Source organism: Hyla sarda, unplaced genomic scaffold (genome assembly GCF_029499605.1).
Source record: "Hyla sarda isolate aHylSar1 unplaced genomic scaffold, aHylSar1.hap1 scaffold_92, whole genome shotgun sequence".
Classification (NCBI taxonomy): domain Eukaryota; kingdom Metazoa; phylum Chordata; class Amphibia; order Anura; family Hylidae; genus Hyla; species Hyla sarda.
Genome location: NW_026610949.1, coordinates 10,861 through 38,510, shown reverse-complemented (window position 1 = coordinate 38,510; position 27,650 = coordinate 10,861). Strand labels below are relative to the sequence as shown.

Sequence of the window (27,650 nt, the reverse complement as noted above, 5' to 3'; positions counted from 1 at the left end):
TTCTAAACTGGGCGGTTCTCGAGACACGTGTCATCAGAGAGCTCTTAGACAGAAAAGAACAACTCAACTTCAGCAGCTCATAAGTACTGAAAGGATTAAGATTTTTTAAGAGAAGTAATTTACAAATCTGTTTAACTTTCTGGAGCCAGTTGATATATATGTAAAAAAAAGTTTTTTCCTGGATAACCCCTTTAAGGCTCAGTCAGGGACAGGACAAGGGTTGGCAGGATAGGCCCCTACCTAGGAGATTTAGATGTATGGTGTATGTTGGCAAAAACTGAGAGCTTTAATTTCCTTTGCAGATACTCAGCCCTTTGTCTAAGCCAGTGGCGTTGGGACAGGGGTGCGGGGGGGGTGATGGGGTGACACCAGGTACGCCCCCGGTCCTCAGTTGCGCTGTCTCCGTACTAGCAGCACACCCCTCCCCCCCCCCGTCCTCACTTGCGCTGTCTCTGTACTAGCACCCCCCCGTCCTCACTTGCGCTGTCTCCGTAGTACTAGTAGCACCATCCCCCCCTCACCTGCACAGTGAACCGGCCTGCGCCCCCACGTTCCCTGTTGCGCCGGCCCGACGTCCCTCCGCAGGGCCGCGCAGGAGGACGTGACGTCACTCGCAGAGCGCCCAGAGAGAGGAGCCCTGCGCTGGATGGGTAAGTGAGTGTGTGTCTGTCTCACTCTATCTCTGTTTGTGTGTCTCTGTCTGTGTGTGTGACTGTGTGTGACTCTGTGTGTGTGTGACTCTGTGTGTGTGTGTGACTGTGTGTGACTCTGTGTGTGTGTGTGTGACTCTATGTGTGTGACTGTGTGTGACTCTGTGTGTGTGTGACTCTCTGTGTGTGTTTGACTGTGTGTGACTGTGTGTGACTCTGTGTGTGTGTGACTGTGTGTGACTCTGTCTGTGTGTGTGACTCTGTGTGTGTGTGACTGTCTGTGTGTGTGTGTCTCTCTGTCTGTGAGTGTGTGTGTTTGTGTGTCTGTCTGTCGCTATCTCTGTGTGTTGCTCTCTGTCTGTGTGTGGCTCTCTTTCTGTGTGTGACTGTGTGTGACTCTGTCTGTGTGTGTGTCTCTCTCTGTCTGTGTGTGTGTGCCTCTCTGACTGTGTGTGTGTGTCTCTCTCTCTCTATCTCTCTATCTGTGTGTGTGTGTGTCTCTGTGTTGTGTGTATGTGTTTTTTTTTGTGTGGGGGGAGGGGGGGGGTTGTTTGAACCAGCAATCTAATGTGGGGAGACTTTGACCTATTGTGGGGAACATGCAAGGGAACCTGCGGCCTAATGTGGGAAAACTACTACCAAATGTGGGGAATCTATGCTACCTAATGTGGGGAAACTGCTACCTAATGTGGGGAAACTGCAGTCTAATGTTGGAAAACTGCTACCTAATGTGCGAAAGCTGCTACATAATGTGGGAAAACTGCTACCTAATGTGTGGAATCTGTGCTACCTAATGTGTGGAATCTGTGCTACCTAATGTGGGGAATCTGTGCTACCTAATGTGGGGAAATTACTACCTAATGTGGGGAAATTACTACCTAATGTGGAGTAACTGGTACCAAATGTGGGGAATCTATGCTACCTAATGTGGGGAAACTGCTACCTACCTAATGTGGGGGAACTGCTACCTACCTTAAGTGGGGGAACTGCTGCCTACCTAATGCTCCCCCCTGGCAGTGGCACCCTCATCATCCTCCAGCAAACCCCCCAGCAGCAGCACCTCCATCAGCAGATCCTGATGGTAATTGATGGCGATGCTCCTGCCAGGAGGATGATCCTGCTGATGGATGATGGGGGTGATACTACCAGGGGGGATGGCCAGTAGCACCCTCATCCTCCTCCATCAACACCCCCCCCCCCCCAGTACTCGCACCCCCATCATCCACTAGCAACACCACCAAATTTATATTCAGAGGGTACAGTATGTGGCAGATTTATATTCAGAGTGTACAGTATGTGTTGGTATTATATTCAGAGGGTACAGATGTGTGGTAGTATTATATTCAGTGGGTACGGTGTATGGAAGGTTTATAATCAGAGTATAGTGGTATTATATTTAGAGGGTACAGTGAGTGGCGGTATTATATTCAGGGATATAGTATGTGGCAGATTTATATTCAGAGTGTACAGTATGTGTTGGTATTATATTCAGAGGGTACAGATGTGTGGTAGTATTATATTCAGTGGGTATGGTGTATGGAAGGTTTATAATCAGAGTATAGTGTATAGTAGTATTATATTTAGAGGGTACAGTGTGTGGCGGTATTATATTCAGGGGTACAGTATGTGGCAGATTTATATTCAGAGTGTACAGTATGTGTTGGTATTATATTCAGAATGTACAGTGTGTGGTAGTATTATATTCAGTGGGTATGGTGTATGGAAGGTTTATAATCAGAGTATAGTGTATAGTGGTATTATATTTAGAGGGTACAGTGTGTGGCGGTATTATATTCAGGGGTACAGTATGTGGCAGATTTATATTCAGAGTGTACAGTATGTGTTGGTATTATATTCAGAATGTACAGTGTGTGGTAGTATTATATTCAGTGGGTACGGTGTATGGAAGGTTTATAATCAGAGTATAGTGTATAGTAGTATTATATTTAGAGGGTACAGTGTGTGGCGGTATTATATTCAGGGGTACAGTATGTGGCAGATTTATATTCAGAGTGTACAGTATGTGTTGGTATTATATTCAGAATGTACAGTGTGTGGTAGTATTATATTCAGTGGGTATGGTGTATGGAAGGTTTATAATCAGAGAGTATAGTGTATAGTAGTATTATATTTAGAGGATACAGTGTCTGGCAGGTTTATAATAATACTTGTTTTCATATAGAGGATGAGAATGCGCTGACATAGTGAGGAGACGTCTGGGCGTCACATTCTACAGACAGAAGTTTTAGCTGGACCAGGCGGTATGTACCATCTAAATTAGATAAGGGAAGACTATAGAGAAGACGTCACCTGTAGTCACTGATATCATTGTACATTCTCCTCTCTATGTCCTATCAGAGCTGTAGTCGCTTGTCAGTTCTACAGTTATGGTGAGTGAAACTACAACTCCCAGCATAACCTTACCACTGCATAAAGGGGTACTCTACTGGAAAACATTTTTTTTAATCAACTGGTGCTACAAAGTTAAACAGATTTATAAGTTACTTCTACTTAAAAATCTTAATCCTTCCAGTACTTATTAGCTGCTGTATAAGTGATTCACAGGAAGTTCTTTTCTTTTTAAAAAAAAATTCTGTCTGACCACAGTGCTCTGTGCTGACACCTCTGTCCATGTCAAAAACTGTCCATAGTAGGAGCAAATCCCCATAGCAAACCTATCCTGCTCTGGACAGTTCCTAACATGGACAGACAGAGCACTGTGGACAGACTGGAAAGAACTACACAACTTCCTGTGGAGAATACAACAGCTTATAAGTACTGTAAGGATTACAATTTTAAATAGAAGTAATTTAAAAATCTGTTTAACTTTCTGGCACCAGTTGATATAAAAGAAAATGTTTTCCAGTGGAGTACCCCTTTAAGTAATTCTGGGAGCTGTATATTTAAATGGTGAAAATTTCTTTAACACTTTCCCATTCTGTGGCAACTGGTATATCTGATTATTATACTGGAATTTCTCACAATGCGCTACACCAGTGGTGTCTGTCACAACAGGCTAAAAACTTACTGAGGGGGGGGGGAGGGTATGGGGTGACACCATTTTCTACCGCACCGGGTGACACCAACCCTAGCAATGCCACTGGTCTAAGCATTAGTTAAAGGGGAACTCCTGTTGAAATGTGCCTCCAGCTGTTGCATGACTACAACTCCCAGCATGCACGGTCTATCAGATATCTTGCTTGTTTTTAGGTGACCAAATGCTTATTTTCCACCATAATTTGCAAATAAATTCTTAAATAATCAGACAATGTGATTTTATGGATTTTCTTTTTCTCATTATGTCTCTCATAGTTGAGGTATACCTATGATGAAAATTACAGGTCTCTCTCATCTTTTTAAGTGGGAGAACTTGCACAATTGGTGGCTGACTAAATACTTTTTTGCCCCACTGTATATAGTAGTTATACTCCTCCCGTGAGGCTGTGTTCACACAATAAATTTGTTGTTGTTTTCCCTATTTTTGCTGTGGAAATAAAGTGCTATTTTACAGCAATTGTTCAAATTACTGTTTTGTATATAGTAGTTGTACTCCTCCCCTGAGGCTGTGTTCACGCAATTAATTTTTTGTTGTTTTCCCTATTTTTGCTTTGGAAATAAAGTGCTATTTTACAGCAATTGTTCAAATTACTGTAAATACATGTCGTGTGTATCATATTTTTTGAAAATTGCAGAGACAGCCAGAATGCAGTAAAAATGTGTGAAAATGCAGCACAGATTTAATGTGTGAACACAGCCTAAAGATTACAAATCCTCATAAAACACCTCAAATGTGCCTGACACATCAGCTAAAATAGGTAAGCACAAGGCATACAAAAGAACCTACACATTATCGTTTAACACTATATAAGCAGAAAAAAACATGTGCTGACTATTTCTTTAAAATGGATCCAGCTCTGATACAGAACTATAAAGGGTTTTTATAAATTCTTCTTGTTGCGAAAGCTATTTGCATAGACAGTACCGCCAATTGCACATATCACGTTGCACTTCCTAAGGCATACAACATGATACCAATATCAGCATTAACAATCGGGCTGCTACCCCCCATGCACTTTTATCCCCCTTGATCAACCCCCTATGCTATATAATTTGCCCCCCCCTCTGATCCCCCCCCGTGCTACTTTATTTCTCCACCTCTGATCCCACCCTGCCACTTTATCCCCCCTCCTCTGACCCCCCTGCCACTTTTTCTCCCCCTCTGATCCCACCCTGCCACCTTACTGACACTAAGCTGGCAGGCCCAGGTGCAGGGGCTCAGCGTATTAGCGAGCTCCTCTACGCTGCACTGACTAGTGATGTCCTCCCACACCGCAGATTGATGTTAGGGGAGGGGTGTCACTTTTTCAGAGCCGGCAGCCACTGCTGCTCACTTTAAATCAGCGAGCAGCGCCAGTGGACGTACAGGAGCAGGCAGGGGCATGGCTGAAAAATTGCCCTGGGCCTTCCCCACTCTTTCATGACCACCACAGATGAATCCATACTGTCCCCATAAAAAAATATATGGGGACAGGATAGGGAAGCTATATAAGGCAGTATAGGGGCTTACTACATGATAGATCTACACCAAAAAACACAAGGGTCCATGTACCGCTAAAAGGTTATTTTGTTAATACCAACAAAATTAAATACACAAGCAGAGGCCACAACACACAGGAAATTCATAGATAATGGGAAGATTTATCAAATCCTGTGCAGAAGGAAAGTGGAGTAGTTGTAGATCGCTTCTTTAATTTTTCAGAGGCCTTTTTAAAAATAAAAGGAGCAATCTGATTGGTTGCTATGGGCAACTGCTCCACTTTCCCTCTGCACAGGATTTGATAAATCTCCCCCATTATCTATGGATTTCATGTGTGTTGTGACCTCTGTGTTTGTGTTTTTCTCCTGATACCTCATATACATGTTTTTAATTTTGTTGGTGTTAATAAAATGACCTTTTAGCGATATATGGACTCTTTTTTGTTTTGTGTAGGTCATTTGTTTTGGAGTTTTACCCTAACAGTTACAGTCGCCAGGTATTGTGGCAGCAGTGGTGGCCGGTCACAGGGGTGTCCGTCATGATTGTAACTGCTGCGACCATGATATTTATACCACTTGTGTGCAGTACACAGTTGTGTGTGTAAAATGCAGTGTGTGTGTGTGTGTGTGTGAACTAGAACATTAGAGATGTCACGAATTGTTTGCCGGCGAACAGTTCCCGGCGAACTTAGCATGTTCGTGTTCGCATCGCCGGGCGAACATATGTGAAGTTCAATTCGCCCCTATACTTTAAAATTGCAGTAAACTTTGACCCTGTGAGTCAGAGTCAGCAGACACATTACAGCCAATCAGCAGCAGTCCCTCCCTTCCAGACCCTCCTAACTCTTGCACGGACGCCATTTTACCCTCATTCGGCATGCTGCAGGCTTAGAAAGTGGAGGGACAGAGAAGCTGCTCCTGCTGTAATAGGGAAAGCGATAGCTAGGTTGATGCTAGGTGGTGTATTCAGGGTCCACTTTACTCCTAAAGCACTAGTCTAACATCTGCTTTAAGGACAGCACCCAAAAAAGCCCTTTTTAGGGCTCAAATATCAGTCTGTGTGTCTTGCAACAGCTGGAGGCACCCTGGTTGGAAGGAAACCGCTGATTAAAAGGGGTATTCCAGTGTAAAACTTAATTTCCTTCAAGCAACTAACTACAGTATTAAAAGGGCTATAAGTTCAGTCCATGTGTCTTGCAACTGCTGGAGGCACCCTGGTTGGGGACCTCTGCTTAAAAGGGGAACTCCGCTGGCAACCTTTTTTGCTCATTGTCACAGTAGTGCAAATCACATTTGGTGTGACAGTTGTTCAAATAAAAAAAAATATACCTTTTTTTGGCTGTGAAATAAAACCAGTGCTGCCTAAAGGGGGGCTCTAACTATGTGCTGCCTAATATGGGGGAATCTACGTGCTGCCTAAAGGGGGGATCTAAATATGTGCTGCCTAAAGGGGGCTCTATGTGCTGCCTAAAGGAAGGCTCTAACTATGTGCTTCCTAATATGGGGAATCTGTGTGCTGCCTAAAGGGGGGCTCTATGTGCTGCCTAAAGGGGGCGCTAACTATGTGCTGCCTAACATGGGGGAATCTATGTGCTGCCTAAAGGGGGGATCTAACTATGTGCTGCCTAAAGGGGGATCTAACTATGTGCTGCCTAAAGGGGGCTCTATGTGTTGCCTAAAGGGAGGCTCTACCTATGTGCTGCCTAAAGGGGGGCTCTAACTATGTGCTGCCTAATATGGGGGAATCTATGTGCTGCCTAAAGGGGGGATCTAACTATGTGATGCCTAAAGGGGGGCTCTATGTGCTGCCTAAAGGGGACTAAAGCACGTTATTCCAAAGAATTTAGGAATAATAGGTGACTTATGCCCTTTATGGACTAAAACGAGACTCTGCATCAACTTTGTAATTTTCCATGGGAGTTTTGCCATGGATCCCCCTCCAGCACGCCACAGTCCAGGTATTAGTCCCCTTGAAACAACTTTTAAATCACTATTGTGGCCAGAAAGAGTCCCTGTGGGTTTTAAAATTCGCCTGCCCATTGAAGTCAATGGCGGTTCGCCCGGTTCGCGAACATTTGCGGAAGTTTGCGTTCGCCGTTCACGAATAGTGTTGCTCGCGAATATTCGCAATGCTAATTTTATTCGTGAATATTGCATATTCGCGAATTCGCGAATATTCGCGAATATAGCACTATGTATTCGTAATTACGAATATTATATATTTTTTTCTTTTTTTTTCACAGTACACATCACAGTGATCACCCCTCTCTGCTTCCAGCTTGTGTGGTGTAAAGAAGGCTCTAATACTACTGTGTGAGACTGGCGTGCAAATTTTCGCATTTGCTTATGCTAATTTTTGCATATGCTAATTTTCGCATATGCTAATTTGCGCATACGCGAATTGTCGCATATGCGAAAAAAAAACACGAATATTACGAATATGCGAATTTAGCAAATATATGACGAATATTTACCGAAAATTTTATGTTTGCGACATCACTATAGAACATCAGGACTTTCTTTTTTTCCTCCTCACCTTCTTAGAGCCATAATACTTTTAATTTTCAACCTTCAGACCCATATGAGGTTTGTTGCTTTTTGTGCCACCAATTGTCCTCTGTAATGACATCACTCATGTTACCATGAAATATACAGTGAAACAAAAAACCGCCATTTACAACTTTTGGGGCTTCCGCTGCTACCCAGTGCCCTTTTCAGTAAAAATGACAATATCTCTATTCTGTAATTCCATACAGTTACAACAATAACCAATTTTTATAGGCTTTGTTTTATTTTACTACTTTAAAAAAAAAAAACTTTTTGTACAAAAAATTTGTATATTTAAAATCATTATAACTTTAGAATTTTTCCATATACTGGGATGTGTGAGCGCTCACCTTTTGCGCTTTAATCTTTAGTTTTTATTGGTACCATTATTGTTTTTGATGGGACTTTTTTCGATCGCTTTTTTATTTTTTATGGTATATGAAATTACTTAAAATTAGCAATTGTGGACTTTGGTATTTTTTAACAATTACGCCATTGACCATGCGGGTTAATTAACTTTATATAGTAATAGTTTGGATTCTTAAAGGGGTTATCCACCATAAGGTGATTTTAGTACATACCTGGCAGGCAGTAATGGACACGCTTAGGAAGGATCTGCGCTTGTCTTGGGGCTAAATGGCTATGTTGTGAGATTGCAATGGAATAGTATATGGTATGTGTAGCTCACCTAGGATATGTAGAAGGTACTCGAGGTTAAGGGTGTTGCGTTTCAATGCCTCGGGCATTTTCTTCAGTAGAGATATGATAACCATGAAGAAAATGCCAGAGGCATTGAAACGCGTCTAGCATACCTATACTGTACCCATTTGAAGTATACTGCTTGCACACTGCTTCAATAACCCAATTTGCCACCCACCACTTGCAACTGCTGGATGCCCCCACTCTGGAGACCACTACAACACGCGCGCACATAGTGCCACATTCACACGTGGACGTATTCTCCGGCCAACCTACACACAACTGCTCACAGCCCCGGTCTGCGTACGGAGTCCCGGTCATCACCATCACTACAGGCCGGACGCCAGCCGTGCCAGTTTGGGACCCAGAGACCACAGGAGATCTTGCCGTTCACCTCCTACCCAGACGGGCATCCTTTTCAGTGCAGAACACAGCCGTTACCAGCGCAGGACACAGCTTTGCCAGCCCGAGCAGAGGTAAAACCCCGTGGACGGTGAGTGGTGCTGTGCACCGATCATAATATACTCACCATAACTGGTATAGACCAGTATATGGAGGGTTAAATTCGTTTATTTAATTCCTATAGATTCCCTTTTGGGAATCCAAAAATACCCTGTTTTCCCATATACTACTTAACTTGGTAAAAATCCCATATGCTTTATTGTATACTAAACACTATTTAAAAACAATTAGCACTGTTTGCTCTATTTGCTATTTTGGTAAATTAATTTCCTTGCGCAGATATCTCTGCTATTTATTCTGGTATATTTGTATTAGAACAACCCTGTGTGCCTGCAGGTCACACCCGGTAATTTGCAAAGAGCAACAGTGCTATGATTATTAAAAACTCCACTCTGCCCCCCTCAACATGTTTCGCTACAATGTAGCATTATCAAGAGGTAGCGGGCAACTGAGCGTGGATGCGATGTTGGTCATTTCTGGTAAACCTGCCGCTATGATTCCTGGTAACTTGTTTCGCCATTATTTTCATACATCCTGTATACTGCTTTGGTTCTGGGGCTGTCAGTCAGTACGACATATATCTGCCATTTTATCTGGCTAAAATCTGCTTGTTATTTCTTTGCATTCCTGACATTATGTTATCCCGGATCCCTGCTTGTTAACTATTGTTTCCTGGCCTGTTTCTCCGACCTCCATACACTTCTGTTTATTGATTTGACTTGACGCCACTCACTTTAGTCCAGTTGAAAGGGGTTCTATGTGAGCTCAGGGCACACTTTTCAATGCCCAATATGACAGGGTGATTATCATCAGGGTAATGATTGCCCTGTGTGAAAGGTACAGCTATCAGCCAACGAACAAGCGCATTCTTGTTCAACTGATCCCATATATTGTGCAAGCCTATAACTCCTAGTTTGCTGGCAACACATCTCCCCATGTAAACAGAGAATGTGCTGCCCATAATAAAGGAAGTGGATGGCTACATGAATGGCCCAATGATTGCTGTTCACTTCCAATAAATGACTTGTTTTAAAGGGCCCTTTCTGCACTCAACTTGTACTGTAAATTGCCAATCTACATTTGTGTTGGGCAATAGTGTTTAGCGGCATAGGCCATATTCGAATTCGCGAATATTCGCGAATATATGGACGAATATTCTTCATATATTCGCTAAATTCGCATATTCGTAATATTCGCGTTATATTTTCGCATATGTGAAAATTCGCATATGCGCAAATTAGCATATGCGAAAATGAGCGTATACAAAAATTAGCATAAAGCGAAAATTTGCACGCCAGTCTCACACAGTAGTATTAGAGCCTTCTTTACACCACACAAGCTGGAAGCAGAGAGGGGTGATCACTGTGATGTGTACTGTGATAAAAAAAAAAAAAAAAACGAATATTCGTAATTACGAATATATAGTGTTATATTCGCGAATATTCGCGAATTTGCGAATGTGCGATATTTGCGAATAAAATTCGCATTGCGAATATTCGCGAGCAACACTATTGGGCAACTGCCTGACTGCGTAAATTAACTCTGACTGGGGTTTAATGGATCTTAATCTATACAGAATATCTCAAGAAGTTTCCAGATTAAAAAAAAAAAAAAGCTAACCTACCAGCTAAAATGACAAGAGTGATGTCTGACGATAGTTCTGTTTAGGGTTTGACCAGATATTGAGGAAACAGAGAGCTAAAGCAAGAGCAGGTTGTATTATTAATTATTATTATATATTTTGTGGCAGATGAAATTTTTTTTTAATTCTTTATTATTTTTCCATTTTTAAAAGACCAAACAGTCAAATATTGGTTACATCATCAAGACAACTCAGATATAATTCATTTAAATAAAGTCCCCATTTACTTCCCCCTACCTCTAATACTTAACACCCCCTCCTCCTCCCCCCTCCTATTTTGATTCAATTCTGCACCAGCCCTGAGTTGCCACTATGTCACATGTCACATTCCCACTTCTCCCATTCTTTATAAATGACTTTTTTTTTTTTATATTTTCCCATAGTAATAAAACATTTTGTATCTTCTAACTTTTTCTACCAAGGAAGTCCATTCTCTATATTGAGGAGTATTTGGGGCAAACCGCCTTCTAAAAATTAGAATTTGTGCTAAACCCACAAGTTTTTAAATCACCCCTTTATATTCCTGGCTTTGGATATCCAATCCTAATGTGAATGTCCCTATATTTCCTTGTAAATGCAAATTTACTTTCCTCCCTAAGTCCATATTTATTTTTTAAGGTCTCCCTTTTATTCCCACAAACCAATTGATTCACTTTTTGTATCCCCCATCTCTCCCAATCAACATGAGCCTTAAGTTTAAAAAATTCCTGAAAACGTGTTATTCCATATAGGTGTAATGTGTAAACTTCCCTTTACCCCTAGTGCTCTTCTATCGTTTTCCCAAATTCTGCATGCATTTTTACAAAAGGGCACATTTTGTCCGCTTACATAACCCATTCTCCCACTTTCAAAAATTTCTAACAGTGAGTCTCCCTCTATCCCTTATTCACGAAGACAAATTTTTATATTTTCTTTTTTCCCTAAAATATTATTCAATTGTGTTGCTATGTGATATAATTGAAAATTAGGGATTTCACACTTTCCTTCCCTAAATGGGGCATTCAGGTAAATTTGTTTGATTCTGACACATTTTCTACCCCATGTTACACCATTAATTTTCCTTTCAAGGTCTTTGCAACATATATCCTTGATCCAACATGGGGCAGATCTCAAGAGGTGCAAGATCATCAGGAGGATAACCATTTTTATGAGGGAAAGTCTATCAGCCATGTTTAGTGGTAACTTATTCCGAACATTTATCTTATCCCCAATCTTTCCAATTAGGGGAGCTAGGTTTTGTATCCCATATTGCTGAATTCTCCATGTAGTTTTTATCCCTAAATATTCTATACTATCTTGAGTTTGGAGGATTTGAACATTACCGATTGAGCAAGAGATTTCTTCATCAAGAGGAAAAAGAGCAGATTTCTACCATTTATTTCTAATTTGATTTTGTATTTCTAATCATTTGACCAATGGTTTGATAACCAGGTATGGTGTCCCAGCACTGGATTGCATCCGTTGCCTTGTGGTGAGGTCCCCAAAGTCAGAGTCCCAAGGTGTAGGTGGGGTTTTCATCCTTAGCTAGCCCCTTGTCAGCCCTTTTGTAATTAAAATTATTTAAATTTAATGTGTATATATTTGTATAGTAAGTGTACTTACCTAGTTAGTGTCGCAGGACCTGCGGGTCATGTGATGCGTTCCAAAGACTCTATGGTTTCTGTGTATAGGATCTTTGGAGGAAGTCAGGTGTTCACCCATCAGGCTATATAACAGTGAGTGACAGCTGACCATGGACCAATCCAAAAAGGCCCCGCCCCTGCCCATATAAGGGCGCAGCGGCCAGCTCGCTCTCTTGTTCCTGGGCTGTTGACAGGGAAGGATCTGCGCTGCTGTCATCAGTGAGTTAGGCCCGAGCCTTGCAGCGACGGCTGATCTTTACTAAACTGGGAGTGTAATCAATACGCACTCTGCAAGATCACTGGACCATATCTAACCCCTAAATCCTGACGGATCTTCGCAAATTACCCTAAATTCTGAGACTTATATAAAAAGTCAAGGTCCGCAACAACTGTCAGTCACTGAGGTGTATGGAGACTGTATTAATGAGACTGTTACTGTTCATTGGATGTACCACAAGTAAAGTTTATCCATTTTATGCATGCACCTATCGTTACTGGGAAGGGAAGAGAATTACCTCAGCTTACTAGCCCTCAGCCTGGCGTCACGAGTGATAGGGTTAACATTAACCCCTGATATACTGAAGCAACACCCTGACTACACTACCTCTACCCCAGAGGCCTACCACACAAGCAAAAAAGGGCTGTGGACAAAGGGGCAAACCTGACTTTTCCCTCTATAAAGGGTGAACTTGTCCGAGATTGAACAATTTATACAAATTCTAGCTTTCTGGTCCTTGTAGAGTGTTTCTATCCCCCTCAGTATCAAATCCCCAAGGTTCATTTTCCTAACTACAGCTAACAGGAATCCCCACTACACCCTATCAAACGCCTTATTTGTGTCAAGGGATAGGATGTTCATCTGCATGTTAAAGGGGTACTCCGGTGGAAAACTTTTTTTTTTTTTTTTAAATGACCTGGTGCCAGAAAGTTAAACATATTAGTAAATTACTTCTATTAAAAAATCTTAATCCTTACAGTACTTTTTAGCAGCTGTTTGCTATAGAGGAAATCTTTATTTTTTTTATTTTTTTTTTGTGTTGTCCATAGTACTCTCTGCTGACACCTGATGCCCGTATCAGGAACAGTCCAGAGCAGGAGAAAATCCCCATAGCAAACCTATGCTGCTCTGGACAGTTCCTGACACGGACAGAGGTGTCAGCAGAGAGCACTGTGGACAAGACAAAAAATAAATTCAAAAAGTAAAGAATTTCCTCTGTAGCATACAGCTGCTAAAAAGTACTAAAAGGATTATTTAATAGAAGTAATTTACAAATCTGTTTAACTTTCTGGCACCAGTTCATAAAAAAAAAAAAGTTTTCCACCTTTAGTACCACCTTGAGTACCCCTTTAACTCCTTAATGATGAAGGACGTATATTTACGTCCTCCGCCGGATCCCGCGATATGTCGCGGTGACCCCGTGTCATATCGGGTCGGTCCCAGTGGCCATCAATGGCTGGGACCCGTGGCTAATACAGGACATCACCGATCGTGGTGATGCCCTGTATTAACCCTTCAGACGCAGCGATCAAAGCTGACCACCGCGTCTGAAGCGAAAGTATCCCGACTGCTATGTCGGGCTGTTCGGGACCCCTGCGGTGAAATTGCGGTGTCCCGAACAGCTTACAGGACACCGGGAGGGACCTTATCTGCCTCCTAGGTGTCCGATCGGTGAATGACTGCAGTCAAGCGCCGATAACACTTATCACAGGCGTGTTAATAAACGCCAGTGATCTGTGTAAAAGATCAGTGTGTGCAGTGTTATAGGTCCCTATGGGAGCTATAACATTGCAAAAAAAAAAGTGTTAATAAAGATCATTTAACCCCTTCCCTAATAAAAGTTTTAATCACCCGCCTTTTCCCATTAAAAAAATAACAGTGTAAATAAAAATAAACATATGTGGTATCGTAAAAAAGCGTTTTTTTGGTCACTTTTTACACCATTAAAAATGAATGAAAAGTGATCAAAAAGTCAGATGAAAACAGAAATGGTACCGATTAAAACTTCAGATCATGGCGCCCTCTATGTGGAAAAATAAAAAAGTTATAGGGGTCAGAAGAGGACATTTTTAAACATATACATTTTACTGCATGTAGTTATGATTTTTTCCAGAAGTACGACAAAATTTAACTGTATAAGTAGGGTACCATTTTTCCCATATGGACCTACAGAATAATAAGGTCTAATTTTTACCGTAATATGCAATGCGTAGAAACGGAAGCCCCTAAAAGTTACAAATTGGTGTTTTTTCTTTGATTTTGTCGCACAATTATTTTTTTTCCCGTTTCATCGTGGATTTTTGGGTAAAATTACTAATGTCACTGCAAAGAAGAATTGGTGACACAAAAAATAAGCCATCATATGGATTTTTAGGTGGAAAATTGAAAGGGTTATGATTTTTAAAAGGTAAGGAGGGGAAAACGATAATTCAAAAACTGAAAAACCCTGAGTCCTTAAAGGGTTAAGGAATGTTCTCTGGATATTACCATGTAAATTACGCCTGGTATAAAACCCTTCTGTTCTATTCCAATCACTTGACTAATCACCTTTTGAACCCGCCTAGCAAAAATTTTTGGAAAAACTTTACAGTCAGTATTGAGTAGAGATATTGGACGATATGCATCCACTTCGGTCCTGTCCTTGCCCTTTTTAGGTACAAAAATTATTTTTACTTCTGTCATTGAAGGAGATAAGGCAGGAGCAATTCCTCAAACACCCTGTACACCTCAAACACAAATCTGTTTAGTCCCGGGGCAGAGTTCCTCGTAATTGATTAAAAAATTTCTTTCAACTCTATAACAGAAATAGGCCCATTTAACGCTGTGCGCATTTCCTCTGTTTTTCTTGGGATTTTACACAAAAATTCTTCAATTTCTTCTTCAGATCTACTCCCTTCACTACTATATAATGACTGATAAAATTCAAGAACTATTTTTTTAAGCTGTTCCTCCCCAGTTTCAAGTTAACCTTGGGAGTCCCTCAGGGAGTGTATAGTGTTATCCACCCTCTGGCTTTTTATAATTACGGACAACATTTTTCCTGGTCTACCTCCTTGCACAAAATTAGCTTTACCTTTAAAAAACATGGAATGCTGAGTTTTTTCAATCATTTTTTTTTAATATGTATCTTGTGCTTGCATTACTCTATCCCAATTTTCAAGTGAAGATTTAGTGACATATTCCCCCTCCACCCTCGTAATCTCTTCTAACAACTAATTTTCCTTTCCCTTACATTTCTTTTTAAATATAGAATTTTTTTTTCATTAAAGGGGTACTACTGTGATGACAACTTATCCCCTATCTAAAGGATGGGGGATAAGTTGCTTGATCGCGCGGGGTCCCGCCGCTGGGGACCCCCACGATCTCGCACGCAGCACCCCGCTCTCATCAGGCCACGGAGCAAACATCACTCCGGGTCTGATGACTGCCGATCATGGGGCCGGAGTATCGTGACATCACGGCTCCGCCCCCATGTGACGTCACGCTCCGCCCCTCAATGTAAGTCTATGGCAGGCGGCGAGGGGCGGAGCGTGATGTCACATGGGAACGGAGCTGTGGTGTCACGATCACCGGCCCCGTCATCAGACCCGGAGCGAATGTTCGCTCCGGGGCCTGATTAGAGCGGGGTGCTGCGTGTGAGATCGCGGGGGTCCCCAGCGGCAGGACCCCGCACGATCAGGCAACTTATCCCCTATCCTTTAGATAGGGGATAAGTTGTCAGCACGGTAGTACCCCTTTAATATGCACCTTAAAAGGCTTTTAGTGAATCCCACACCATGTGTACCCCAGTAGACCCCAAGTTAATTTCCCCAAATTGAGTTATTTCTTCATTAACCCCTTGTGTCACCTCCTTTATTTTAAACCAGTGTGGATTAATGACCATAATTCGTACTACACTTCTCTCGCTTTTTCCCTTAATGTGACAAACTAGCATTACATGATTTGATTCATTGCAGCTTGGTTCATAACTCAGCTTTTTGACTCTGGTCAATGCCGAGTCATTGGCCAGAATCAAATCCATTTGTGACGCTGTTTTGTGAGTTTTATTAAAACATGAAAACATTTCTTTAATGGCATATATCGTATTTATCGGCGTATAACATGCACTTTTTTTATTCAAAAAGATTTTTATTAGAGAGTCAAAAAACAAACAGTGTCAAAAAACATAGAAGTAACACACAGCGAGTACCCTCAGCAGGCAATTAAATAAGGCAATGGATATCAGGTACGAGGTACCAATAGTCAAGGAAAATCACCTGAGGGTAGCATACAGTGCCGTGGACAGCAATGGGTTGTACTAGATCATATAAACAGTTAAACATTTAGTAAACATGACTCCATACCGTAATGTATTGGGAAGAGATAGGTATCAGTAAAAAGAGAAAAAGAAAAGAGAGAAGCACAGTCCTAGGTGTAGAATCAGAAGAGGAAAGAAAAGTAGAGGGGGAAGCAGCAAGGGATGACAAGGGGAGCAACACATAGGGCCAGAAGAGAAAGAACAATGGGACTCGGGTACTCACCCAAACCAATACTCAAGGGCGCAACCACCACCCCGACACTCCGGCCCCAGTCCACGAGAAGGCCACCTCACCCTCTTCAGGCATTGTCGTCTGCTGTGTAGAGTGGCGAGTCAATAAAAGTGAGATAACACGCACTTTTTAAACAAAAATATGAAGCTAAAACCCTACCTGCGTGTTATATGCCGATAAATCCTTCTCAGGTCATTGCAGCCGCCGCTGGTCACTGTTTTAAAGTGGCCACAGCCGGACTGCAGATCCTGAACAAACATCCGGTGCCGCAACCACTCTAAATCACTGACCAGCGACAGCTGCCAGGGCATCTACTCACCCCCCCCCCCTTCCTCGCTGATCCCCCTTGTTGTATTTAGTTATTTTACTCCTTACCTGGCCTATGCGCTCCGGCAGGCTCAGTCAGGCTCAGTCAGGTTCCGCTGGCGTCTGGAGCTGACTGCGTACTGACGGGTGATGTCCCTGATGCCACGCAGAGGTCAACCATCAGTGCGCAGTCAGCCCCAGATGCTGCCAGAACCTGAGCCTGCCGAAGCACGCAGGCCGGGTAAGGGGTAAAAAATATAAATACAACCAGGGGGATCAGTGGGGGTAGATGTCCTGGCAGCCATCGCCAATCAATGATTTTTACACTTTACACTTTAAAGCAGCGGCGGCTGCAATGACTGTAGCATGCAGGCCAAGTAAGGGAAAAACCCAAAATACAAGTAGGGGATCATAGTGGTACAAATGATGTGGTAGTGTGAGGGGAGGGGTCAGTGAAAGGAAAGATGTGTGTGTGGGGGGGGGGGGGGTCAGTGAGGGGAAAGATGTGCGGCACAGAGCCTGATAAAGGGGGAGGTTAAGTTCAAAGCTTCCAAGTCATTTATGTAAAATTTAGCTTTTTTACTGAAATTTCCTTCTAAAAATAAGGGTGCATGTTATACGCCAGTGCGTGTTATATGCCGATAAATACGGTAAACTACGCCAGAAGTCTTTCTCGTGACACCATTTATATAGTCTAGTAGGCCCTTCTCCCTGCCTCCATCCTTGCCAATCAAGTTCCTTATCTAATACATGATTAAAGTCTCCAGATATGTATACGTCCTTATAATTATTACCTACAAAAAATGGGTTCGTTTTTCTAAGACTTCTGTGGAGAATGGCGGTGGAATGTATATAAATGCCAGTATAGAGTCTATACCCTCCCATCTTGCACGCAGGAATGCAACTCTTCCTCTTGTGTCTGTTACTGATTCATAAATTTGAATATTTATTTTTTGATAAATGAAAACAGATACCCCTGAGGAGTACTCCGAGAATGTGGACTGGAACTCAAATTTAGCCCACCTCTTCTTTACCGACCCCAGGGATTTTTTTGTTAAGTGAGTTTCAATTAGGTGTACAATGGCTGGGAGAAATTTGCCAATTCTATCAAATATTCTGCTTCTCCTTGATGCCTCTGATATTCCATATTATTATTTTATTCTCCATTCTACAGTTTTGTGTACTTTCAGTCATTTATTTTCACAACTCTCATTTTTCTCCAGGCTGGTGCTGACCCTTACATTACACATGTACTTTACATTTGTTGTAATAGGGTTTTAATGATATGAATAAATTGATGTTTTAGCTCAATGGGGATAGTGTTTTGGTTTAAATAGCTAACTGACACCGGTGTGTCGAATTTGTCAGTGATAGTGGTGCTGCCCCTACCTTTTTCCCCGTTCCCCCCTCTCCCCCACCCCCCCCACAGTGATCCGAGAAAATCTCCCGACAGGGCCCAGCTCCCCGCCCCACCACCGCCCCATCCCCCCTTCCCTTCTTTAAACACTTTATAGTAGTATCCCTTGCTGTTCAAACCAGTCAGATCCATAGCTGAATTAAAAAAAAAAAAGAGTCCTCTCTGTATGGGTATCTCTAAATTTTGCAGGCAAAATTTGTGAAAATTGAATGCCGGCAGCGTGTAACTTCTTTTTCACATCTATAAAACTCATTCTTTTCTTTTGGGTAGCTCTTGAAAAGTCCAGATAGAAATAAATGTTGGTGTTCTCATAGCTAATCTCTCCTTTTTCCCTGGAGAGCTTTAATACTGTGTCTCTATCCAGGGAGCAAAGAAATTTAATTAACAATGTTCTGGGTGCGCCTCCTGGCGGAGGCTTTTTAAATGGGGTTCTGTGTGCTCTTTCCACTCTAAATACTGATGAAAAATTTTGAACACCAAAAATTTCAGTCAACCATTTAGACACAAATTTGACTACATCCACTCCTTCTGCAGATATGGGGAGGCAAATCATCCTAACATTATTTCTTCTTGCCCTGTCTTCTAAATCCGCAACCTTGTCCTGTAAATAAAGATTATAATTTTTCAGAATCCCATTCCTTTCTTAATTGTTTTACTTCCTTATCAATATGGGGGGCAGATTTCTCCATTAACGTAACACGCTCACTTATTTTGTTATTATAATTGCGGATGAGCATGGCGAATATTGACGGTTGCTCAGAGCATGTCCATATATATATATATATATATATATATATATATTTGTTTGTATGGGCAAGCAGAGGGGGCCTTCAACTTTAGCACATGTGAAGATTATCTGCAACTGAAAGAGTGGGAGTGGGTGTGTCATTCTTGAGTATTGTTTTATCCTTGCAAAATTATTCTTCCATTTAGCCATAGGTATATATTAACAATTCATCATTGCACCAATTTGGTTTCCTGGTGTCCTCGGCGCTGTATTTATATATACCTCCTGTTGGGTAGCCCTTCTACCTGGGTTTGCTCACTACCTGCCCTGGGAAATATAAGACATTTTATTCTTTCTTTCTGCAAGATTCTTTCTGGAAGATTCTTAAGATGAGTAAATATTTAGACACCAGTTCCTTTATAGAGGCCACATTTCCAAATCCTACCATTATACACCTCTCATTACTTTGATTTAGCAATCCATTCTTCTTCGATAGTCCATAATATTTTTTCCATGTCTATTAACCACCAGCAAAAAGGAACGTGTACGTTGAATTATGCAGTTGATTAAACATAGTTCCCCGGACCCCATTTGTCGCTTAAGTTTAAATTTCCGGAGTCTGCACCACAGTCCTCCATCGGGGCTCCCCATTCACGACTGCACCTGCCTTTTTTTCAAAATGTACCGCTTCATTAAAATCACCTCACCTCACATATTCGTAACTATCGGCGCCATAGTAACAGCTTATAGTCCAGCATGATAAACATTATTTGGCCGTCTTACCAGTTAAAGGGGTACACCGGTGAAAAACTTTTTTTTTTTTTTTATCAACTTGTGCCAGAAAGTTAAACAGATTTGTAAATTACTTCTATAAAAAAAAATCTTAATCCTTCCTGTACTTATTAGCTGCTGAATACTACAACGGAAATTATTTTCTTTTTGAAACACAGAGCTGTCTGCTGACATCATGAGCACAGTGCTCTCTGCTGACATCTCTGTCCATTTTAGGAACTGTCCAGAACCGCATATGTTTGCTATGGGGATTTCCTTTTACTCTGAGAAGTTCCTAAAATGGACAGAGATATCAGCAGAGAGCACTGTGCTCGTGATGTCAGCAGACAGCTCTGTGTTTCAAATGGAAAAGAATTTCCACTGTAGTATTCAGCAGCTAATAAATACAGGAAAGATTAAGATTTTTTAATAGAAGTAATTTACAAATCTGTTTAACATTCTGGCACCAGTTGATTAAAAAAAAAAAGTATCCCTTTAACCACTTAACGACGAAGGACATATATTTACGTCCTCCACCGGCTCCCGCGATATGCTGCGGGGTCACGCAGTCATAGCGAGTCGGTCCCGGCGGCTAACAACGGCCGGGACCTGCGGCTAATACAGGAAATCGTCCGCAGGCATCCCGAACAGCTTACAGGACATCGGGAGGGCCCTTACCTGCCTCCCCAGTGTCCGATCAGCGAATGACTGCTCCGTGCCTGAGATCCAGGCAGGAGCAGTCAAGCACCGATAACACTGATCACAGGCATGTTAATACACGCGAGTGATCTGTGTAAAAGATCAGTGTGTGCAGTGTTATAGGTCCCTATGGGACCTATAACACTGAAAAAAAAAGTTAAAAAAGTGTTAATAAAGGTCATTTAACCCCTTCCCTAATAAAAGTTTGAATCACCCCCCTTTTCCCATAAAAAAAATAAAACAGTGTAAATAAAAATAAAAATTAACATATATGGTATCACCGCGTGCATACATGTCTGAACTATAAAAATATATTGTTAATTAAACGGCACGGTCAATGGCGTACACGTAAAAAAAATTCCAAAGTCCAATAAAGCTTATTTTTGTTCACTTTTTATACCATTAAAAAATGAACAAAAAGTGAACAAAAAGTCCTAGCAAAGAAATGGTACCAATATAAACTTCAGGTCATGACGCAAAAAATGAGCCCTCATACCGGCCTGTACGTGGAAAAATAAAAAAGTTATAGGGGTCAGAAGATGACATTTTAAACGTATAAATTTTCCTGCATGTAGTTATGATTTTTTCCAGAAGTACAACAAAATGAAACCTATATAAGTAGGGTATCATTTTAACCATATAGAGCTACAGAATAATGATAAGGTGTCATTTTAACCGAAATATGTACTGCGTAGAAACGGAAGGCCCCAAAATTTACAAAATGGCGTTTTTTCTTCGATTTTGTCGCACAATGAATTTTTTTCCGTTTTGCCGTGAATTTTTGGGTAAATTGACTGATGTCACTGCAAAGAAGAATTGGTGACCCAAAAAATAAGCCATAATATGGATTTTTAGGTGGAAAATTGAAAGGGTTATGATTTTTAAAAGGTAAGGAGGAAAAAACGAAAGTGCAAAAACTGAAAAACCCTGAGTCCTTAAGGGAGCAGCAGGATCCATCCCCACGGTGGGGGCCATCTCGGTACTGGTTCGCCCGGATCCGGGTACAACGGTTTAGGTCCGGATGAAGTCCACTATGGCGCAAGGTACCACGAAGGAGGGGGTGGGTAAGCAAGTGAGGCGGCAAGGCATCGGGAGGGGGCCGAGCTCCGTGCCGACGGATCACGTCATGCCGTCATGTGACCTCCTCCCACCAGATTTCCCAGGCAGATTAAGTTTATGAGTACAACAATGTCTTAGCAAAACAAATGAGCAGTAAAAAAAAAAAGACTACCGCATATGGAGATGACTTTATTCCCTTATCCAGTCCAAAAGGAGCCGAATACAGATGCATTGATTTTGGAAGTTCTAGATGGTTTAACACACCATTGTAAAAATGTGTTTTAGGCTCTTTCTGCAAATTTCTAAAATCTAGGAGCAGTCTTTTTAGTTTTGCGTTTAATATAACAAATTCTTAAAAAATCATTGTTCAAAAAAGTGGAATGATGTAGAAGAAAATCAAATTCAAACATTTATTATAGGTTCAGAACAGTTGTAACATACAGGGAAGGACCAACATTTTTAATACCGCCTGTCCTTAAAAAAATTTTTTTCAAATCAACTGGTGCCAGAAAATTAGACAGATTTGTAAATTGCTTCTATGTAAAAATGTTGACCTTTCCAGTACTTATTAGCTGCTGTTTGCTAGAGATATACTACAGAGAAATTTGTTAAGTTCTTTCCAGTCTTACCACAGTGCTCTCTGCTGACATCTCAGAGCAGAAGATGTTTTCTATGGGAATTTGCTCCTGCTCTGGACAGTTGTTGACACGGACAGAGGTGTCAGCAGAGAGCACTGTTGTCAGGCTGGAAAGAGCTGTACAACTTCTTCTGTACAGAGAAACAATGTCCAGCGCTACTCCCGTTAAAACAAAGTTGTTTATTGCAGTATACACCTTAGGTACATAGACAAGGACAAAGTGGATACAGGTGAGGCATTTCGGGCACCCCAAATGAGCCTTAGTTATATCCACTTTGTCCTTGTGTATGTACCTGATGTGTATACCGCAATAAACCGCTTCGTTTAAACGGGAGTAGCGCTGGACATCGTTTCTCTGTTCCTGGCTTGTGTATTGGTGATGTCCACACTAGTCCGCGCACTATGGGACACGGGGGTGAGCTGAATTTCGACACACAGCTTTTAAACTTCCTCTATAGTGTACAGCAGCTGATAAGTACTGGAAGGGTTAAGATTTTTTAATAGAAGTTATTTACAAATCTGTTTAACTTTCTGGTACCAGTTGATTTGTTTTCCACTTGTTTCCACCTGAGTTCCCCTTTATCATTGTGTTTCTGAAATCTATTCAAGAGATGAGGGATGAATGTGAGAGGAAGGAGGATTAGGAGAGGAAGGAGGAGAATTTTTGTGTTTGTATTCCTTAAGTTGAACTCCTTAGGTTTATATCTAAGTAAGGTATATGGCTTTCGCTCCAAGTGTAGGGCAGTTTGGTAAGAAGGTCTTTGTAATTATAGTGCATTGATTCCAATATAAAAAGTTTAGTTTATTGTTTAAAATATTTATAATTCATTACATTCCACTGCTGCACATAGCCACTGCTACTGTGAAAGCGGCGCATGCTTGAGGATACTATGAACTAGCTTGGCTGGAGAATTGAACGAGTGTGCAGAGGAATATTTTTAGAAGGCTAGGGAATGCCTCTAGTGCAGCAAAGAGACTCACTTACATATAAACATTTTCCTGCACTCACCATAAACTTGACTCTTGGAATTCCTACATAGAAGCACGGAAGAGGGGAAGACCAGGTCATGGGTGGGGTGGTCAGAGGCGACTGCGAGCTGTTTCACGAAGAAACACATGCTACTGTGTTAAACCACTGGCAGTCTCTGAGCGCCCCAATGTAGGAATTTCGAGAGTAAAGTTTGCGGTGAGTGCAGGAGATAATTTTTTTCTTTTGTATGGACAATATTATGATTTTTTTGGATATCTTGGGAATGGCACAAAGTAGGAGAAACGGAAAATGACCCCATGTGATCAGCATCACATCGTATTAGTTAATACCAGCAGTTTAGTTATTCTGACATTTTATTATCATTGACTTCCGAACAAGTTTATGTAAGAGAAATCTGATTTTATTGTTAATACAAACTCTCGGATGATGAGATGATGCAGAATGTAAGATCACAGGGATTAAGTGCTTGCAATATTGATATCGGTAACTTGAAATTTTATTAAAATGTTTATGTTCTGTCATCAAGTTCCATTTTTGTGTAGCAGATTAATAGTGGTTGAATAGAATGACTATATTTCATACCAAGCGATATAGGGGACCGACAATAGATGTTGTTGAAGTTCTGGTCCAAAGGTGAAGTAAGACTGGATTCACACATGCCATTTTTTTTATGTGTGCTTAGATTTTTTTTAGTTTGTAGTTTTTTCAATTTATAGTTTTTGGAGCAAAACATAAAAGGGTGTACAAAAGAGACGAGCTGTTTGAGTCTTTATACTTTTATTTTCTTTTGGATCCATTTCTGGCTTAACTTAAAAAATAAATAAAACACTGCAGGTGTCAGTCCAGCCTTTGGCAACATTCTCACAGATATAAATATGAAATAACAGATCAATAATCTTTGCACTGCCTTGCTCTTATAGACAATACCTTTCTGAAGCTTGCTTTTAGGTCATGTGTGTATGCTATGGAATGGAAAAAAAGCATCTAGACATATACTTTACCGTATCCATAGGTTGGTAAAGAGTAGATGTATGAAAAAATCATGTCCCCTTTTCATGCATTTGGCAGGTTTACATTTGGATACCGCCCAGACCTTAAGTGGTACAATTCTCATTGGATCCTTGCTCTGTTTCTGGCTAGGCCCAGACTAGCAGTTTTCTCTGCAACACTCTGATGAACTCTTAGGCTATGTTCACACTATGGAATTCCACTTAGGAGTTTCAGTCAGAAATTCCAGTGTAGCAGAATCCCATTGCTGGCAATGGCATTCAGCAGCACAGTGGACACTACTGAAATTCCTCTGCCAAAAAAAAATGGTAGAATCCATGCCAAAGACATTGCCGTCGGTATCCACGCAGTCCTAGCGCTGCCTGATTTAGTTGGAGTGGCAACACTCTGAGTATCCGGCTAGATTTTGTCCGGCCTGAAAGTCCTTAGTTTGAACCTAGCCTTAGTGGTCCTTAGAGAGCAAAATTCCAATCTATGCCTGGGTAAGCGGGTGAGTGGGGGAGATTTATCAAAACCCGTGCAGAGGCAAAGTTGCTCAGTTGCCCATAGCAACCAACCAGATCACTTCCTTCATTTTTCAGATGCCTTGTTAAGAATGTAAGAAGCGATCTGATTGGTTGCTATGGGCAACTTTGCCTCTGCACAGGTTTTGATAAATGTTCCCCAGTATCTTTACACTTCCCTTGCACATAAAGGAGCAGTTTACTGTATGTATTAGTAGGTAAGTGGTGAAGTAATCTTTACACTTACTGGTCCAAGTGCTCTGCACCTGGACCAGAAAGAATTTACTGAAGAAGAGGCAGACATCTTATACCTCCTGCTCAGTACATAGTTTCCATGACAATCATGGTGGCCCTGAATGGAACATCCTGAGACAAATCTTGGGCAATAAAAGTCAGCAACTAAAGAATCGTATTGGTATTGTATTGTATTGGTATAAACTACACATGCAAGACATAACTGGGAGTGGAGCATATGCCCTAGTTGATGAGTTCCATTGGATGTGCCAAAGGGTAACTTTGTCTTGACGAGGATATTTACATACAGGACTAGGGCAGCAAACTTAACTTTTGCCCCAGGACAAAGAACCCCTAGCTATGACTTTGGTATGCAGTATGTCTTATCACATAATCTCACCGATATCGTCAGCATACTGCCCTAGATATAAAGAAGCATTTCTACAGGTACAATTATATGTTAGAGTCACCAATTAGATTACCACATAAAAGAAATACAGTTCAATTATTTTAAATGTCCTTGCACTTCAATTTGTAGAAAATACAGTGCAACATATATAACTAGTAGCTATCTACCTATCAAGTCATATAAAACCATTTTTAGTATAGGTGACTGATGAGTCATCTGCTTAAAATCTTAACCCCATAGTTTATATCTGAAAAAAACCCTGATGCCTTGTTACCGGGAAAGAAAGGTCAGATTTGAACCTGTTGCCCCCAAGAACAAATGGAGACATCTAAGCCTGGTGGCTCAATGAAATAAACATGCATGCAGAACCAATCTGATCCGCACGTGTATGGAATCAGACAAGATAGCTTAACTTTCCTAATTCATTTGACACCAGCAAAACCTACAGTTAGTTATATATCTGAGTCTTTCGTTACTGAAAAGCAAAAATCTGCACACCTTTTCCCCACGATTTTACGAAAATAAGAATGCCAAGTGTTGTTGGTGCTTGCTGTGACAATTTTTGCTGCCTGGCAACCACACTTGATTGGCAGCTACATTGCTTACCACAATGTAAGAGTGAGTAAGATTATGGATAAAAATGCTAAGACAAAATATATCTATTATACCACTGCAAAATACAATTGACATTGCTCAGAAAAATGGGGATTGCTACAGAGGAACATGAAATACATTAAAATCTATGAAGCTTGAGATCCATAAAATTACCGTTGTACCTATCTACAAGAGATCTTCTTATGGTGTTCTGCAGGTGGTTTTGGAACTTATAATGACGTGCATTGCCAAGGGTGTGGAAATTGACAATATGTGTTCCGAATCATTAACCAGTTACTGAAATGACAAGAACATGGCTTCTGTAAGCATATGTGATAAATGCCCTACCTTCAGCAGGTTTAGGTTGCCAGCTCTTGGTCCCGCACATCAAAGGTAGGTTGAATATAATACAGGGTTGATCTAAGATGCTCATCCGTTATTTGCTTAGCACCGACTCTCTTCAATCTGCTACAAAAGCCGGGGTTGAGAGTCTCATTCCTTATCTTACTGCAGGGGGAGCATGTGCATGAGGGAAACAGGGAGGGAGAGATGTATTCAACTGGAGGAAAGCTGTAAGACATGAATTCACAGCAAGAGGAAGCATAGCAACAATTTACAAGCATTGAAATAAGTGTAAGAATATTGAGGAAGATACAATAAGCAAGAAGAAACATTTGTGTTTACGGGGTCCATCAGGCTTTCTGGAACAATTTTGTTTGACATCAAGAATTGCGCAGTCAACAAGATTAAATTCTTGCTGGAAAATTATAGAATATTTACAGAACCCTAAGACCTACCATTTAATTTGATGGGATTTATCAGGATTTATCAGGTCTGATAATGGACCTGGCAAAGCTGCAATGTCTTTGTTGTATGCAGAAAATAGTGTGAGAAGAACAAAATTAAATTACTTTTTTGAGTATAATTTGAAAACTGTAGAAAGTAAATAGCGTGCACCCGTGTATTGGGTATAGGTGCTGGCTACATAATTTTTTTTGCTGTGCAAATTGGGGGGAGTGGCTCCCTCTGTAGCCTTGCATCCCCTCCCCTATTTCACAGGAGGTGGTTTGGATTGATAGTGGATCCAACATGTCACCCAGTCAGAGGCTATAAGCCCAGCAGAGGTGAGTGTTATGAGTGTTAGGCTCAGTTTTCCTGTTAGGGTCCCATCCTAAATGAGGCCACCTCCGCGTGGTGGATGGGGGGGGACACATTTTTATCAAAAAGTGTGCTAAGAGCCTCCAATTTGTTGACCAAGTGTGCTGCTGCCATTTACTTTTTGACATGTTTTGTACTTGCCACAGCAGCGTGCACCCGTGTATTGGGTATAGGTGTTGGCTACATTTTTTTTTTTTTTTTGTTTTTGCTGTGGAAATTGAGGGGAGTGGCTCCCTCTGTAGCCGTGCATCCGCTCCCCTATTTCACAGGTGGTGGTTTGGATTGATAGTGGATCCAACATGTCACCCAGTCAGAGGCTATATGCCCAGCAGAGGTGAGTTGTATGAGTGTTAGTGTCACGATTCGGCTGGCAGGAGGTGGATCCTCTGTGCCAGAGAGGGATTGGCGTGGACCGTGCTAGTGGACCGGTTCTAAGTTACTACTGGTATTCA

The 27,650-nt window shown here is 41.4% G+C and overlaps 1 protein-coding gene across 4 annotated transcripts in view; it reads right to left on the bottom strand.

Moving 5' to 3' along the window:
* The window catches only part of LOC130349629 (ras-GEF domain-containing family member 1A), a 480,894-nt gene extending 454,358 nt beyond the window's left edge, over positions 1-26,536 (bottom strand). For 2 of the 4 annotated variants that reach the window (XM_056554854.1, XM_056554852.1), the window contains exons 1-2: positions 26,389-26,535; positions 16,677-16,769 (exon numbers count right to left, since the gene is read on the bottom strand). The gene's annotated coding sequence lies outside the window, so the exon portion shown is untranslated. Of the gene's footprint in view, positions 1-16,676; positions 16,770-26,388 lie in introns of all 4 variants that reach the window. The other 2 variants (XM_056554853.1, XM_056554851.1) reach the window with 1 other exon arrangement.
* Positions 26,537-27,650: the final 1,114 nt, after the last annotated feature.